We start from the raw sequence: 17,299 nt of genomic DNA, 5'->3' as shown, positions 1-17,299 counted from the left end.
CCAATCAAAATAATTGAAAACGACGCCGTGTAACATTTGGAAAATAGTCAGGTAAAATTATTCTCATAATTTTATTTAATACTGGCGGCTTTGTATGTTGCAAGTTACATCGTACAATTAACATACAAATCCCCCTAGAAATCTATCCCCTTGTATTTTCCTTTTTGAATTTTCACATAACCGACAGCAAACATTTTATTTCACACTTTTCTAAAAAAAATATTGTTTTTGTTGTAGCAGCCTTCCGGCGATTTACTTCCTTTTTTCAAAAGATTTGAAATGAATGCCTTTGTTTACGATGAAATTTACAAATTCGACGTTCAACAAATCGATCGAAGCTACAGCTTCGTATCGAATCTTCCGGATTCGTACGAATCTTCCGAATCCCAATGCTGCCAACACTAGTTTACTATCAAAAGTTAATCCAAAAATTAGAAAAGATGGATAAAATGTAATATGTTCTTTGAGACAAAATTACGCGTCTTGCAAAGACCTTTCGTTTGAGGGGTCATTTATGGAAATCGGTCAAGGAACCAACAAGTTATGCGAAAATTGGCTTTTTTAACCTAATTTGCCAATCAACCTGATTTACCTTTTCGCCCCCTCGGGCGAACACATTCCCACCTGTGATTTTTATCAAAAACAAGAAAGTACGGAAACATCTACCTTCAACACAAATGCGCGTCTTGAAAAGACCTTTCATTTAAGGGGTCAATCATAAAAATCGGTTGAAAGAATCAATAGTTATTAACAAATAGGCAGATTTGGCTTTGTAGTAATCGAGGTTTATCAACCTTGTTCCCGGTAGAGTGCTGTCTCTTTTCCACACAATTAGTTTTCTCAAAAACTAGAAAATATAGAATGATCTATTGTTACACAAAGTTGTGTGTCTTGAGCAGACTTTTCATTTGAGGGGTCACATGTGCAAATCGGTTAAGCGATCATGAAGTTATTACCAAATTTGTTATTTCAGCAGAAAATACGAACCAAGGTATCTATACCTTCGTCCCATTCAAAAGTTTATTTCATAAACCTCGTTTCGAGGTGGAATCTTTGTTGACAGCGCGGCGCTTCAACGAAGTAAAATGCTGCTCGTAGCGAACCAGTCGTAGATTGTGAGTCGACCGCGGCACAGTTCTCTGCCAAGCACACCGTCTTTGCTGGCCCGTAGTTCTGCTGCTCTAGTGCTGCTGCTGTGATTTCCGCTGCTTGTGCACCTTCGCCAGCTTCTCGAAAGGTGCCAGCTTTTCTGCTGCTTACGCGTGGGAGCAAGGGAATATAAAATTAAGGTCGCGTCGTGGTACCCAGGCCGGAACGGTACATTTTTCATGAGCTCGGGAAGCTGCGTATGGCCGACATCGCGTGTTGGCAATTTGCAGTGTGTGGAAAGTGTCTTTTCAGCATAAAATCATCGGCTTCGCGGAAGGGAGGCCATGATTGAAAGTCTCATCCGCGACAGCACCTGGAGCGATTATTGTTACAAAGAAGAAATGAATGGCTCATTCGTTGCAATCGTTTTCGAAACCTTCTCTATAGATAGATAAATAGATAGAAACGGGCTAGTTGAAAGCGCCGGGAAAGACCAGCTATTTGTTTCCACAGTGTTCTCGCGTACGAAATGATGTGTGCGTTGCTACGGTGTTGATATGTGGCGTGTGGTAGCCATTGGGAATTGCTGATTGTGCATTACACCTGGAGAAGAAAGGTGAACGGCAAAGTAAGTGGGGATAAAAAAGAGCACCTTTGGTGAAGAAAACGAAAATAAAGAAAAAAGTAAGGCAACAATAAGAAACCGATCACCACCACATAGCAATGTCGGATGCCACGGCGGGCGCGTGCATATGTGTGCGTAGTGGATGAAGTTGAATTGAAGTGGAATTTACCGTAAAATCCCTGACAGCACATCGTCCTCAGTCGAGGCTAGATAGAATAGCAGTAGAGAAAATCTGTAAGCAAAAACATAGCGCGATTCGAGAGAAATAGATGTACCAGTTTAAAAGTGCTTTGGAAGCTAGGAAAAGCCATACCAACGTAACCTGGAGTATTGGGTTACCACAGCAACAGTGAACTATTCGTTTAGCAGCTGGTGGGATGCTGTACAATGGTTGAGCAACTACCCAATTGTGCAAATTAGTCTACTCATCCAGCAGCAAAACACCAAACAACATCTAGAACGTCGATAAGCAGTTCGTTCCGAGGACTGGTGGCAGGTAAACTTGAGCTATTTCGCATGATCAGTTTTTATTTTCAAGGTTTTTATTTCGTAAGGTCCGAATAAAGAGACTAGAGCTCAGAAGGAAAAGTTCGCACAAGGGTGAGACCGGAAGTCGGACGCAGATGCGATGGAAGTTTATTTATAGTGAGCCTTGTTTTGCTGCCACCGGCTACGCTATGCGACCATCTGTGCTGTTTTTTGTGTGTGCTGTTTATCTCCTTCGAACAGCTACATTTGGAACGATAAGACTCTTCTGACACGTTCACCTCGGACTACTCTGCAGTCATACTTCTTTACGCCAGCATCGCTTGGCATATAAAAAAACCCGATGCGTTCGCAATCCAACCATCGATACCAAAAAGTCTTGGCTCTGTTCCAGCTGTCATCGGACTAACATTCGCCGGAGAGTCGCAGCACGGATCGGAGGACCGACTCTGACCGGGGGGCTTTCCCGGCTTCGGTGGTGTGCGGGGGCTCTCTGTGTCAAGGTAAACGCAATTAAAACGGGGACAGCATCGGTCCTGACGGTTGGCTGGCAGCTTGCTCTAGGAGAAGCGCCCTCCAGCGAAACCGATCCGGCGCACGTCCGCCGTGCTGAACCCCGCGTCGTCCATGCGTGTCCGTTGACACTGGCAATGGTTTTGTTTTTAAATTGGCTGTTGGGTCATCTGTAACGGTAATGGTGCAATTATTTTCCGCGCTCGAGGCGGCTTTCTTACGCGACGATCTCATGGCGATCTCAGGTGTCTAGAAATGGGTTCGCACTGTGGCAGAATTATTCTTACAACAAATATCGCGTATAAAAATGAAGCCTTTGAGGCAGACCTCACGCTCATGTTCTAGTTAGTTATTAGAGCGCCCCCTAATTATCCACGGCGAAAAGATCCCGGTTTGCGGGTGAATTGAAGTGACCTGTTGCTCTAGTAACGCTATCGTAGCCTACGGCAGCAACAAGTAACCGTGCAATGTTACATATTGAATGACAGTAGAACTGGATCGTTTTCCGACCGCCGTTATTCCCTAGCAAAACATTATCACCTTCAACATCTCTAGTGATGATATTTATTAGAGTTTAGCTTTCATCTGTGTTGAGAAGCTGGAACATTTAGCGTTGGCTTAGAACCAAAAAAAGATGTTTTATTGTGCGGATTGTTTACTGATTTTAAGCGGGATTGTACGGTATCGAAAATCAATAAGCTATGTAATTGATATTGATGACTAGGCTACTTATAATTTAGTTTAGAAGTAAATAGCAAGAATGGTGTGCGATAAAACTTGAAATGAGAGTCCAACTACGAGAGAGTTTGGTTTACTCTAACCTACTAGGGTTTAATTAGCCAGGAGAATATGGACGATGCCTCTGGCGTTGACGAAGGTAGAGCTACGGTAGACGTGTTTACTGCGACGCGTTGGCATCAACATCAAATCTGTTATTTTCAACCCGACGTGATAATACGTTCTCAATTGGCGTTGTATAGCAAAAGAAAAAGAAAGAAAAATAGCTGAAGCATTCAACTACATTCAATCGAATGTCGAATCGAATCCGGAAAATGTGTGTTACTTGAAAAGCTTACATTCAGGTGACTAGAAGCATTTAGAAGTATCTGGATAGTTGATTTAAACAGCAACTACGCAATGTATGATTTTGTGTCGTCGAACCTCGCTAACACGTGTCAACGATTGTGCACAACATTGTCGGCAAAGAGTTCTGATTGCTTTGTTTAGTCGATGAATGCTAGTAAACATCGAAAAAGGAGAAACGCTCCGTCCATAAGACACCATATAAAACGCACCTTCTCGGCTTAACTTATATACAAGTATAGTGGTAACAGCATCGCTCAATGTAAGGTAACATTAAAGAAAGGATTTCCGCATGATGTGTAAAAGGTGTGCTTGTAGAAACTTCAGCATGATATTTCAATTGTGATGATTAATACTGCCAGTTCGTCTAGCATTGAAGTAAGAATAGATGTTGCTAAGGAATCACAGATTGACCAGTTTCACCTCTTGACTGGCATAACTAATTTATAATAAACTGGACAGTTGCTAGTATCTCCGCTTGCCTTGCCCGCCTGTCTGCTGTAGCTTGGGATTGGTTTGTCGCAATTTAAATACTCGCGATTGCATATTCATTGCTGTTTGTTGCCGGCGGCTTGTCCGCTTCAAAGTCGCACAAGGTTACACCTCCTTTCCTTTGCGAAGGGACAGTGATATGACGGCATGCCGAGCGAAACCGTGAAGCGCTAAATAATTGCTAGTACGCACTGTTTTAAGGCGTCGGTTTTCTCGCCGCGATGCGTCTTTCCCTTTCATATGGAGTTGACATCACACAAGGAAGATTCACAACGAGGGAAAGGTTGAAAGTTTGCTAAACCCAAAGCCAATATCTCCGGTATAGCAGAAATCTGCTTTGCTGTTGTCTGAATCATCACTAAGCCATGCACTCGGGTGCAGGGAGATGTGCGCAGTACTGCGGCAACTTGGCAATAGCCAAACGCGAATTGATTCGTGTTCACGTGTGTCGGATTGGATGACCTTCGCTTGACGATTCTTTGGGGCATTTTGAGCACAATCGTCTGTTGGAAATTTTTGTTTTGGTTACGACTCTCTTTCGAATTGCTTAAATCGTTTTATTAAATTGATCAAATCATTTGAACCCGAATGCATCTTTAAAAATAGTCTGGAAGTTGTTTTTTCATCTCTTGGAATATTCTGACCCTTCTTAAATCGAATGTAAATCACAAAGGGCCTCAGTGATGCAATCAATCAATCTCACCTTGCGATAACCTTTGATAGCAATACTCAGTAAAGTTCGTTTTCCTGCCGATGGGATGAGTAACATTTTGCTCAGGGAAGAAGAGGCGTGTGATGTGTTTGTGTTCACTATTAGAAACTCATGTCTTGGCTTATCAAACGAGTTCTAAGCGTTTGATCTGCTCCCCGGGTATAATACCGTTCGTGCGCGTGGCGCCAATCGGTGGAGTTTTTCTTCCAGCGTTCTTCGCGTGCTATTATCCGGAAGAGGCAGTGAATGAGGCTACTGGAGGCAGAACCGCGGAAAAAGATTACAGGTTTCTGGTATAGTAGCCAGCTGGTTAGTCGCCCATTTGGAAATTGTTTTTCGCAATCTTGCACATAGACCGATCATTGTTAGTCACCACATCTTTGCGTTTTATCTACGCTGTTCTACTATTCACTGTTCTACAATTAATTCCTAATTTTCTTGTTGTTGAAGGTGTTGACGATTTATTTATTTTTTTATTTATGTGCACTCGTTGTCTTCAACTCCATTGAGCCAGTCGAAACATCGCACATTGCCTTGAACGTCCTTCAAGTTTTGCTCGGTCAAGCTTGAATTACCATACTAGTATGATACAGTCTGGCGCAATATCGTGCACACACCTAAATAAACGTAGGTTTTTTAAACTCACTCAAACATTGACCTAGTTTATGTTTTTTTTAACGTTTAAACTACGTTATCAAACTACGTTAGAAAATGTATCAGACAAAACAAATATATAGTTTGTTTTTGCGTAACATGTTTTAATTTTTTATAGTAATGTGATAAGTGAAAAAGGCACAGTTCTATGTACATCTTACATTGGGATCGAATCCGCGTGTCCCTTTGGGATCGAATGGGGGGTCCGCGACAGCCGACCGGTAGCGCCGGTTAGAAAATCGGCCCATGAGCGCCGGGGCTCACCACCTCGACGGCGTAGGTTCGAATCCCAATCGAGACCGGACCCTCCCCTGTACGAGAGGACTGACTATCCACGTACACATAGGGTAAAAGTCTCGTAAGCCCTTAACGGACAGGCATGACCAAGAGGTCGTTACGCAAAGAAGAAGAAGATTGGGATAGAATTTAAAAAAAACATGTAGTTAGTATTTTGTATGAACACTTCGGCACCCAGTATTGCCTGTCACCGATTCGGCTTTGTATCCACTACTTTCTTGGTCACCATCAAAGGATACGAGTATTATATCTTTTGTACCTTGGCATTAATTGATCTTTGTTCTTCGGCTGATGCCTTCATCACAACCCCAAATGTACCATGTGATTAAGGTCCATTGATTTGGGGAGGTATTTTGAGTGATTTAAGGAATTTAGAATGCATGTTCATTCTTAGTACAGGAGCTATTCCTCGGTAGTCGGCTTTTATATAAATCAATTTAGTCCTTTGTCGGCAAGATTATTCAGTGTTCCTATATTATCCACTTGTACATCTCTATTCCCTGTTCTGTTTTGTAGGACGTGACCATTTGACTGCTCTTCCTAGTCCCCGTAACAAATTTGCGTCGTAAAACATATCGATATCCTTGGTACCTTGTTACAACATCCGTTTAGGTCCTATTTTGTACAAAAACACATGCCGATGTGCTTAATTTACACACTGCTCAGGCTCTCAGTTGCTAAAAAAAAATTGTAGGACACATGCCAAAGTTGCAAGTGATGCTTAGTAAAGGCGAAGGTGTACGTTCAACTGTGCATTGCCAAAGTCTGCCTGTTTTTACAAATTAATTTAAAACAAAAACAGGAACAAGCAGTAAATACAAGTACAACATAAATTTAAAAGTCTTTATTACGTCAATGTTTCCTTGAGTTACGATAGAAAAACCAATTATCCTTTATGTGTATACTCAATTTTGCGGCCGACTGTATGTGATTAACCAAATGCCGCTCATAATATAGTGCAAAAGGTGCTCATAATATAGTTGTTTTGTGACTGTAAACTGTTCTGGTTATAAAGTAAAGGTTTTCTTAGTGAATGTTTGTGTTAAAGCTGTCATTTCAAAATTCCCATTGTCATCAGTCACCGTTAAAGCGTTAGTAATGGATTTTTATATCCTAACAAAGCTATGCTACACAAGTAAATGCACAAGTAATTAACCATAAAATTATGCTCTGGTAATTCAAATCACAACGTAAAGATACTGAATGTAACGTTGTGCAACTAGCGGGCTTTGCCCGCAATTTCTTGCATTGCTTTCCCTTCCATGACAAATCTTCTACCACGTTTCCGAAATCTTGCGGCGCTAATTGGCGCAAATAAAGCTTCATAGTTACACAAATTGTTTCTTTGAATGCACTTCTGTGTAACCATAATCGCTCGATGGTAGTTACGGTGGGGTTTCCGTCTTTTTTTTTTTAACAGGTAATGTTTTGTGAATGAGTATGAAGAGATTTGTAGTGTATCGGTCCAACCAAACGCAATCGCACTCTTTTTCCACGGTGGTCGCACGATTTTTATAGTCTTTACATCCCCTCCGACTGTCGACGCAATCAGTTGCACCAAAACGGTTGTACTGAAGCGGGGTTAATGCATGGTTAGTCGAATGGCAGTGGGAATGATGTAAAAAATATGGCCCAGTCGGTTGAACCAGGGCACGAATTATGCATCATATACGTTTACTATCAATTCTATCATGGCAAAGCGAAACAAGTCCTTTGCGAACAAAAAAATGGTACTTAGCATGGAAATGATAACGAATATTGGAAATGAAGCGTGGTGCTGCATCGCAGGATGCAAAAGTAAACAAAATTTGCTTTAATCAGTCGCTGTTGTTTTAATGCATACGCCCATCAGTATGCCAAAGTATTAGAAAATACTTCAAAGCTGAGGCTGTTTAATGTCGACTGATGATTGAATTTCTCTTCTAGATGCACAAGGAAAGTTTGTTTATCGACCAAACGAAAAGGTGTAGCAAACGATAATGGGTTGCGATTGATCAATCTGTGGAATCTTACGATCGACTGCCCAGCAACAGATAGGCGAAGCTGAAACGACATTGCGTTACTATTTATTTAAGGCATCATCAACTTGCTGGAAACGGTCAGCGAGCACCGAAAACCGAGGAAAAGCAAGGCGGTCCAAACTCGTTCCAAACCAGTTTATCGTTCGACACAAAAGGAGTTGGTGCTTCGCGGGAAAAGTCACAATACAGCGAAACGTATGACGCAATCGGATGTTTTGAGCCTACCCTCCATTGTTTTCCTCTACAAACTGAAGCTGTGTTTGTCGTCGACGCTGGGATGCTGTTGTTGGCCTTCAGCTTCAGACGCTGGCATTTCACGTCGATTGCGTTGATGTGGAAGAGTATTTAGTCATTTGGATAACTGTAATTATTGGCTCGCAAATTAATGTTATGTTAATTATGAATTATTTGAGTATTCATTTTTAGCAGTGCCTGCGGTACTCTAGCGGTTGTAAAAACAGAAACAGGTTCTAAAGAAACCGTTTCTGAAGTGACTCTACTAAGGAGCCCTCAAGCCGGTGTTATTTCAGGGTTTCGATCTATATATAATGGAATGTTTCAGATGGTAGAGGGAATGTTTAATCGACACAGGGAATGTTTACAGATTCGTCGGGGGAACTTTGCAATCATACAGGGAAATATTACAAATAGCAAGGGGAATCGTGCAAACCCATGGGAGAACTTTCTAATCGGTTAGGGGAGCAAACTTACAACTTCGCAAAATTAACCGTTTCTTTTTGATAAATGATGTTCTTATCGATAATATAACGTTTGAAAAGCGTTGTTTTCATGCAAGCAAATAGTTTTCTACTAAAATACAATAACATTCTCCTATTTTTTACCTTCTTTATTTTGGGTTGTTTTGATTCTGTCCGTTGTGGTAAACATGCAATGCCTCGTCGATAGTAGCAACATTCGATGCGAGATTCTTCATGTTTAATGTGTAATCTAGTAGATGTAAAAAACGAAGGTAGACATTTTTATTGAATTTGAAGACGAGTAAAAATACACAGTAATTAATTCACTTTTCTTGCCCGAACGAAGTTTATACCGGCGCAAATCAAAGTAAACAAACAAATGAAAACAAACGAGGACTTTTGTGGGGTTGACAACTTTGCAACCCTAACCGATTGCAAAACTCTCCGTTTCTCCGTATGTCCATTTTCCTTAGCTGTCTGACAAATTCCCCTATATGACTGCAAAAATATAGAAATAGGCCCTATGATTTTACAAAGAGTTCCCTCTACCTATTGAAACACTTCATTAGATAGATCGAAACCCTTTATCAACACTCGAGTTTCGATGGCCAATTGATGGGAGTGAAACGTTTAAATTGCGAAGGTTTTATTATGTGGTGCAACAATAATACAATGGGTGCACGTTGATAAAAATAAATTGCGTAAGTTTACTTACATCAATACAGTTATTTAATTCCCTGTGTGATTCCGGATATTTTGTTCAAGTCTCATCGTATTTGAAAAATTCATAATAGCCATGGCAAACGTGGAAATTGGCCGTACATCCACATTGTTGAGAGTTTCGATATTGCAGCAGAAAAGCGGTATTGTCATACATTCAAACAAAAATTTGGTATCTGTTGTACACTTTCTGTCATTGATTTGTCATTGAAGGTTAGAAGTGAAGAGCTCCAAGGCTTACTCCTTTTATTTATGAATTGTGACAATACGGATGATCTAACTTTTAAATTTTCTTGTAAGCATACAGAAGGTTTCTCATGGTTCTGTTGGTCTTGTCAGTTTGAACAAATTAATATCCAATGCTTCTGGGTTCATGTTTGTTAACATTCACCTAATGTAGCAAAATTGTCCCGGTGGCAAAAAAATCTTGCTCCTTTCACCCCATTGATCAAGTAAGACAGCATAGAAAATGGGCAATATTCTCATAGAACTTTTCAGACAAGTCTATGATCCACAATATTTAGTTTGCATTTTTTATAATTGAATAAAGGCTTAGGGCTTTTTGTGAATTTAATGAAGTTGCAAGTAAGCATTAAAAAATGATTCGAAATGTTTGCAATTGGTAATCTTTATGTTAGGCTCTCTTTTAAGACCATCTGCGTGATACATTGGATTAGTTCAATCAGACTGGCAGATAGTTGTGGTTGATGAAGGAAACATGTTAAACCCCCCTGGCCGTAATAAACTGCAGTATATGCCGGCACCAGCTGGTGCTGGAACGTGCCGCCCTACTGCCAGCTGCCTCTGCACAGCGTTATGACGCATACGGGACGATGATGCGCCCTGATACCCTGCGTGGCAGCCACGCGTAACGTTGATTACGTCGCGGAGGATGGTAAATAAGATCTGGCAGCAGCAGCCTTCGAGCTGCCAGCGTGTGGTTGCCCCAATTTCCTCAATTATCTGCAATCAATTTGCTTTGATTATAAAATTCATTGCCCCCTTGGTGGTTTGTTGCCATCCGTTTCGGGACTTATTTACTTCGACTCCGGCTCGCGTTGATAATGTCGCGGTTGTCAGGAAACAAAAACGTCTTCAATTCGATGTCGCATCAGTAAGATGTGGAGTCCGTTTTGGTACAAACAGTGCGAACAAATGGAACGCTTTTATTTTCAATCCAATCAGTTCTTGGGAAGCTTTATTTTTCTGAATTAATGTTCATCGCAACTTGTTGCCGCACGGCCAAAGCAAAACACCTTGATCGAATGCAAGCGCCATTAGGTGACAGAAGATACTGGATTTTGTTCACTTTCACTACCATCAACACGTTTGGTTCGCCTCAGTTGATGGAAGGGAGTTTAAAAGCCAGTCCTGCAGTCTCAACTGTCGTGGTTGTTGGTACCAGGCTTATAAAAAAAAGAAACCGTTGCCCGTCTTGGCCATTACCATCACCGTCGTTGTTTGTCATCATCGCCGTCGTTGTCGTCGTTGCGATCGAGGCTGAAGTGATGTGGTAGTGGCCGAGTGGTTTCTTTCACTTTCGATTTCTTCACGGGCTTTCGGTTGGCGGCTTTTGGCTTCGCGCGACAACCAACGTTGCGCATGGGTTTGTGCAAAAACCGGTTATCTGTGAAGCTTGGGAAGGGGGGCCGATGTTTGGTGACAGGAGAAGGAGGAGGAAAGTGATTTCATCTATCATTTGGCATGCAACATTGTGCAGCCAGCCGGCGGGGGTCTTCCCGCCTGCTCCCGGAAGCACGAGCAAATACTGCCGGGAATTGTTGATGATGGTCATGTTCATCAAACTGCATTGAAAATGTACTTTACGGTGCATAGCAATGGGCACCAGAAGGCAGAAAGCACAGGGATTGGTTGCTCGAGAGCTCGTGGAAAGTATCAAACAGCAATTGGAAAGCGGACATAGGGGTTGCTTAGTAAATGGTCCACGAACGAGAATCCTTCCCAGAGATTAAAGCATCTCCAAACAATTGATTTAATTAATTTTATGTAAGTTTCACGTAACTATGTTTTTAATTATATCGAAGAAGGTTTATCTTGTCATTAATATAGCTTGTAAACAACAATTTCAATTGACAAATAGAAACAGGAAATATGGAAAGAGTTCGCCCGCGACCCCTTTGAAACAATACATGGAAAGTTTTAAATCTTTAATATTGGCTTTCGTTTAACTGTTCATTTTTTGGATTTTAAGAGTTACAATAAGTAAAAGTGGAAATAACATATAAATAACTATCTTCTTGGCGTAACGACCTCTTGGTAATGCCTGCCCGTTAAGGGCTTATGAGACTTGTTTTCCTGTTGTACGCGGATAGTCAGTCCTCTCGTACAGGGGAGGGTCCGGTAGTAACTACAACCAACTATAAGCTGAACATCTATAATTTAATTAAAAATACTCTTGAAGTTCGGCAGCTTTGTTTACCATGAACATTATTTATTTGTTTATCTCAAAACCCTTGAACTTGTCCACCGCCATATGTTGTCGTGATAATGAAAAGTTGAATATGATTCATAGAAAAATGATACGAAGTATTATAATGCACCAAAAATGTGAAAGAAATCATCATAGTTTAGTTAAATTTTTTATTTATGTGGCACGACATCCCCTAGTGGGACAAGGCCTCTCTCCGAAGAGAGTTTGTGTGACCGAAAGACGGTATATTATAGATCGGTGGTCAGCCGTTCGTAATACCGGAGGGTGCCAGACCCGAGATTCGATCCCACACCTGTGGTGTGGTGTTTCTTCGCGCTACCGCTGCGCCATGGGCACCCCCTAGTTTAGTTAAAAGCACTGACAAAAACTTTCAAAGATAAGAATTTTCAAAAATCCAACCAATGCTACGGTTTTGGCCCGCAAACCTATCTTGGGAGGAAATGCGGCCCGTGTGGTCAACTGAGTTTGACACCACTGTAGTAGATGTTGTCAAATTGGTTCGCTTTTCAAAGAGTTCAAGATTTTTTTATGTTCAAAGATCAAAGAAATTTACTTTCTTTTTTACTGAGAAAAAACTCTGTCAAATGTTTGTTCAAAACGCTAACGGTTAACTACTTTTGCTGCGGTGCTTTTTTAAATAAAGTGGACTAGAATTCTGATTTTTAGATTTGGGTAAACTACATTACAGACCGGTTCTATTCGCATGGTAACCGGAAATCATTCGTCTGTTGGACTGATTCCAAGGTGGACGTAAACTTCGTGTTAATTTTCAGACATTGGTGAACTGGTCGTTTTGGTCTTGGCAAATCATGGCCGACATATCCATTAAAAAATATTGCAAAAGTTTGGACACCCAACCGGAAGACAATGTTGTGGACCTTGTTTAAAACTCCAGTTTTTAAACGGGTTCCTTTCACTGCTTTGTTGGTGGGGAAGTCATTTGAAAAATTAATTTATAAACTTACTTCGGTCAACTTAATGTGGTTGGAAAACATTATAACACGCTGGGTATGTAGCTTTTTTATGTAAATGCTGGTAGGAGGATGGGTTTTTACTAAAAAACAAATTTAAAGATATTAAGTGGTTAAGAATAATTCTTACTAGTTAAAGTTATTTCTGGTAGTGTGTACTGAATAATATTTAACATCGTTGTAACAAAATATTGTGTTTAAATAGAAAACACAAAATCGCAATCTTTCAAAACACTGTCGCGTACCAAAAGGCATTGGACAAGTTCTAATGCAAATATTTTTTGAGGAATTTTATTTTCCCGAAACGTAATGAAATCTTATCTCTCGCAGTGGATCGTTGTCAATGTTTTGCTCATCTTATCATGCGACGGTGCAATTCGGTACACTTTTCGACAAGTCCCTGTATTGTGCGTTCACTCCAAAGAGAAGTCCTCGCTCGAAGTCGTTGAAACAAACTGGATGTTCTCGGGTGTGAAACAAGTATCTGTTTCTGCCCAGATCTATGAAGACCGGTTTCGTTTCACCACCCCCCTTCCATTCCCCGGGTTTGGTCCCGAGTGCCACATCAACAGAGTCTACCGTTTTGAAAAACAGGCGACTCCAAAACTCTCACCTATACATTGGATGGCCAGGAAATCTCGCCCCGCTCGCTTACCGCCGGGCTGCGGCCGTAAACAAACATGTGACGATGGGGGGTGCGTAGAAGAGGAAGGTTGCTGCCGGATGGCGTTGTGGCTCCTAGGCCTAGGCATGGCCACGCGCCGTCGTTTCGCTGTGCGACCGCCCGCATTCGTTTGCAACATACACGCACGGGCATGCCATTCCTGCGCCAGCAGTTTTTTTTCTCGTTTGTTGTTGTATCTCCATCGCGAAGAATCGAACGCCATATGTCAAGCGACCGGAGGCGAGGTGACCTCGCGCGCGATCGTGAATGTGCGCAGGGGGGTATGGTGAGAATCTTCTGATCGAGGCGCAGCAGCACCCACGTTTGGTCGTTCGTTGTTGAGGGAGGAGGGGGTGGGGGGAGTCGTCCGCGTACGGTGGCATTGATTAACCTTCAGCCGTTGCGCCACGGTTGAATGGCATCGCGGATGAGGCCGCGGAACGTGCTGGTGGATGGCGTATTGGAGGGAACGTGCAACAAAGGACGGCAGCCGGGGGGAAGCACACGGGAGGAGGGGGGGTTGCACTAACGATATGACGACAGTATGGAGCGTTCAGGAATGCGTCATACCTGTTGCCTATGATGCGGCGCCGAGGTGGCGAGGTGCAAGGTGGATGGTAACTTGAAGCCGATTGTGGAAGCAATGCTACGACGTCGCCGTACGTCTATAAACGGCGTCGTTTTATTGCACCGAGTATGGGCACAGTCACACTCGCGAAGTCTTGGTGACCGAAAGCGAACCACAATTTCCGTACATAACTTTCTAAAGACGCGTGGAGACGAGCGCGCGCGTGTGTGTGCGAGTGTGTGCATCCTCAGGGGGACCTTCGCGCTGTAATGAGCATTCAAAGCAAATGCAAGTTCAAGTGCTCTAACCTTCGCCGATCGCCGATGCCCCGGCGCAGTGCAGCCTGTCGATGCCCGCCGCCGGTGTCTTCAAAGTCACCGCCACCGGCGCTTCGGACGGTCATCTGAAATCGGCCGGTCATTTGCCGCCGTCGCTGTGTTGGGTGTGTTGTGTCGACGGTGGGTCGTCTTCGTACTGATTGATTGATTGCCCAATTGATTAAAACATGAACCCCCTGCCCCGTCTGCCTCTCCACTCTTCGTCGAGGTGTTGGCCAGCTTGGCCGTTGTCGAGGTCACCGTTTTTTGGGTTAGCGACACGAACGACATGGCTCGCCTAAATTCCACGGCCATGCTCCCACACTCACACACACTCACAGTCTAGCAGTGTCATTTTCGCTAGGCGTCTTTGCCAGCTGGGCACTGTGACTTCGGCACGGACCATTTTACCGAGTACTACCGCATTGCTTCTGTCATGTCATGCACGCCCAACCGTCCCCGGTCACAGCTGTTCGTGTCCGTACGATTGAGCACGAGCTCATCCGAGATTGACGTCAACCCTCTAACGACGTCCTTTGCATCTCGAGCTCTCTCTGTTCCCTCCGTTCGAGCACTCCGATACACTAAACGGGGCGGAGAGGGAATGATCAATCAGGAACTGCGTGTAGCACCATCCTTCCCACCATCTCTCTCTATCTTTCGCTCTCCCTCTCTCTCTCTGTCAAGTTGAATCCTTCCTCCTCGGGCTCCCACCATCTGGAGCTGGCAAGGCGTGTGTAATATGCCACGGGTCGTTAGGCAATCGGACCGAATGGCGACCGTGTCTGGACCGATTCGCGACGACGGCGTGTGGTGGACAGGATTGTGTCTCAACATGTGAGAGCAACCTTGTTCGAGTTGTCCGACCGGCCGCCGCTAACCAGGCCAACGTGGCCAGTAGTGAGGTTGTGAGCCCGCTCTAGTATGAATATGTAATCGTCATGCGGCTCAACTGATAGTTGTTAACCTTTCACATAGTGCTGGAAATCTCTTAATGACCCTTTCAAAGCTCTCATCTTGTGTAAGTTCAGGTTGCTCGTTAATTTAATATTTTATCATCTTATAATTTGGCCAGAATGGATCTTCTATAAATTTGTATTATTTGGGTATCAATTCATATGGTATTGTGTACTATCCAGAATTCCGGGATTTGATGCGACCTTCGTTTTTTCGTCCAAAATTTTCGGACAATCTTTTTAACCCGAAGTGGATAATTCCGAATTTCCGGAAGGTTGTTAAGGGTCTTAAAGTTCGGTTGCGAGGAATATTTCTTAAAGTATATAAAAAATCATACACAGTGAGACATTGAAAACCTCACGCCATATGGGCATATTTTTTGTAATTTAAACGAGACTTAGAACTGTTGCTTATTGTATTTTGTGGTAACTCAAAAAAGAAGTTGTTTTTTAAGCAATCTACACTTCACAATTGATGAGCCACTGAAAATGTTTCACCAAATACAAAGTCCTGGATATATGCTTAGAGAGATGGGCTTTGTTTTAGATTTATTTAAATTTTATTTTGGACTCTCTTCTTCTTCTTCTTCTTGGCGTAACGACCTTGTTGGTCATGCCTGCCCGTTAAGGGCTTACGAGACTTTTTACCCTATGTGTACGCGGATAGTCAGTCCTCTCGTACAGGGGAGGGTCCGGTCTCGATTGGGATTCGAACCCACGCTGTCGAGGTGGTGAGCCCCGGCGCTCATGGGCCGATTTTTCTAACCGGCGCTACCGCTCGGCTCGCGGATCCTAATTTTGGACTCATCCCCATTTAATTTTTAACATGTAGCTACATCCTTTCATAGTATAACGTGTGGAATGTAGTTATTTAGTAAAGTGCCGTTTGCTTACACGAAAATCGCAAAACTGTATATGTTGCGTACTTAATCGTTCGCCCTTTTTTGTTTTAAATATTGGATTTAACGTTGGTAATATTCGTTTCGTTGATAATATCGTTTTTTTCCAATAATCCCTTGCCTTGCACGTAATTTACCGGCAGAGTTTCGCCATCGAATATCCATGGATCAGGGTGGAAGATCAGGTTTATATTACTCGCTAATCGTGTGCATCGCTCGGAAAATATATTCACTTTACGGGGGGAGGATGTTTATAAGCTCTTCTACTCCTCCAGCACGATGGCAAAGGCAATTATCGGCACGACGGTCGGTCGGTCGGCCGTCGTGATATTGCTTTTATATCGGCCACTTTTCCGTCCCGTCAGCGAATCCTCCATCGTCCTCTCAAGGCACGATGCAGCGAACGTGTGCGCGGGCTTGAAACATGCCATCGGCTGCACCAGGAACGTTGATTGACCGCCCTGCCTTCCTGTTGGTGAATGGAAAGAGGGTGGGTTGATGTAATATCGAGTCACATGGACGAGCGTTTCTTGTGGCGTGTCTGTGGTTGCCGGAATGCTGGAATATAGTGTGCACAAGGTACGATCGATGGATGTGACGAAGAAAAGCAGGAAGACAGCGCCATATAGTGTCAGTTTCAAGGATGCTGTTATGATTGCCTGTTTATTGCCGGACGCTCAACCGACCTGGTGCTGATCTGGCCAGATGACGTGATAAGAGAAATGAACGACAGATTTGTGATGCAGCAGAAAGGAACATAATTTCCAATATTCATGTGCACAAACATGTGTGGTAAAGCGGATCTTTGTTTAATCCGCACAATTCCTACGACTTGCATAATCAATACTCCGTGCTGTTTGGGTTGGGTAAAAGGTGATGAACTTGCACAATGTGACCAGTAAATTATTTGTTTAGATTTGTAAAGCTGGGGATAGACGGATGCAATATTTCACCGCAATGAAATAAAGTTTGACATTGCTACCAAAACTGACAGTGAATGCAATATTTCGATGCTTAACCATCTCGTTTGGATCTTTGCAATATTGCAATGAAATACGCATAGCAATATTGCAATGACTGTC

General features: G+C 42.9%; 1 protein-coding gene across 4 annotated transcripts in view; it reads left to right on the top strand.

The window, feature by feature from the left end:
* Nucleotides 1–1,125: 1,125 nt before the first annotated feature.
* LOC131259668 (E3 ubiquitin-protein ligase RNF19B-like) overlaps nt 1,126–17,299 on the top strand; it is a 32,104-nt gene continuing 15,930 nt past the window's right edge. For all 4 annotated transcript variants that reach the window (XM_058261220.1, XM_058261219.1, XM_058261218.1 and 1 more), the window contains exon 1: nt 1,126–2,210. The gene's annotated coding sequence lies outside the window, so the exon portion shown is untranslated. The remainder of the gene's footprint in view (nt 2,211–17,299) is intronic.

The sequence above is a fragment of the Anopheles coustani genome, chromosome 3 (assembly GCF_943734705.1).
Source record: "Anopheles coustani chromosome 3, idAnoCousDA_361_x.2, whole genome shotgun sequence".
Classification (NCBI taxonomy): domain Eukaryota; kingdom Metazoa; phylum Arthropoda; class Insecta; order Diptera; family Culicidae; genus Anopheles; species Anopheles coustani.
Note: the sequence above shows the minus strand (reverse complement) of the source record. Positions and strands in the feature narration are given on the sequence as shown.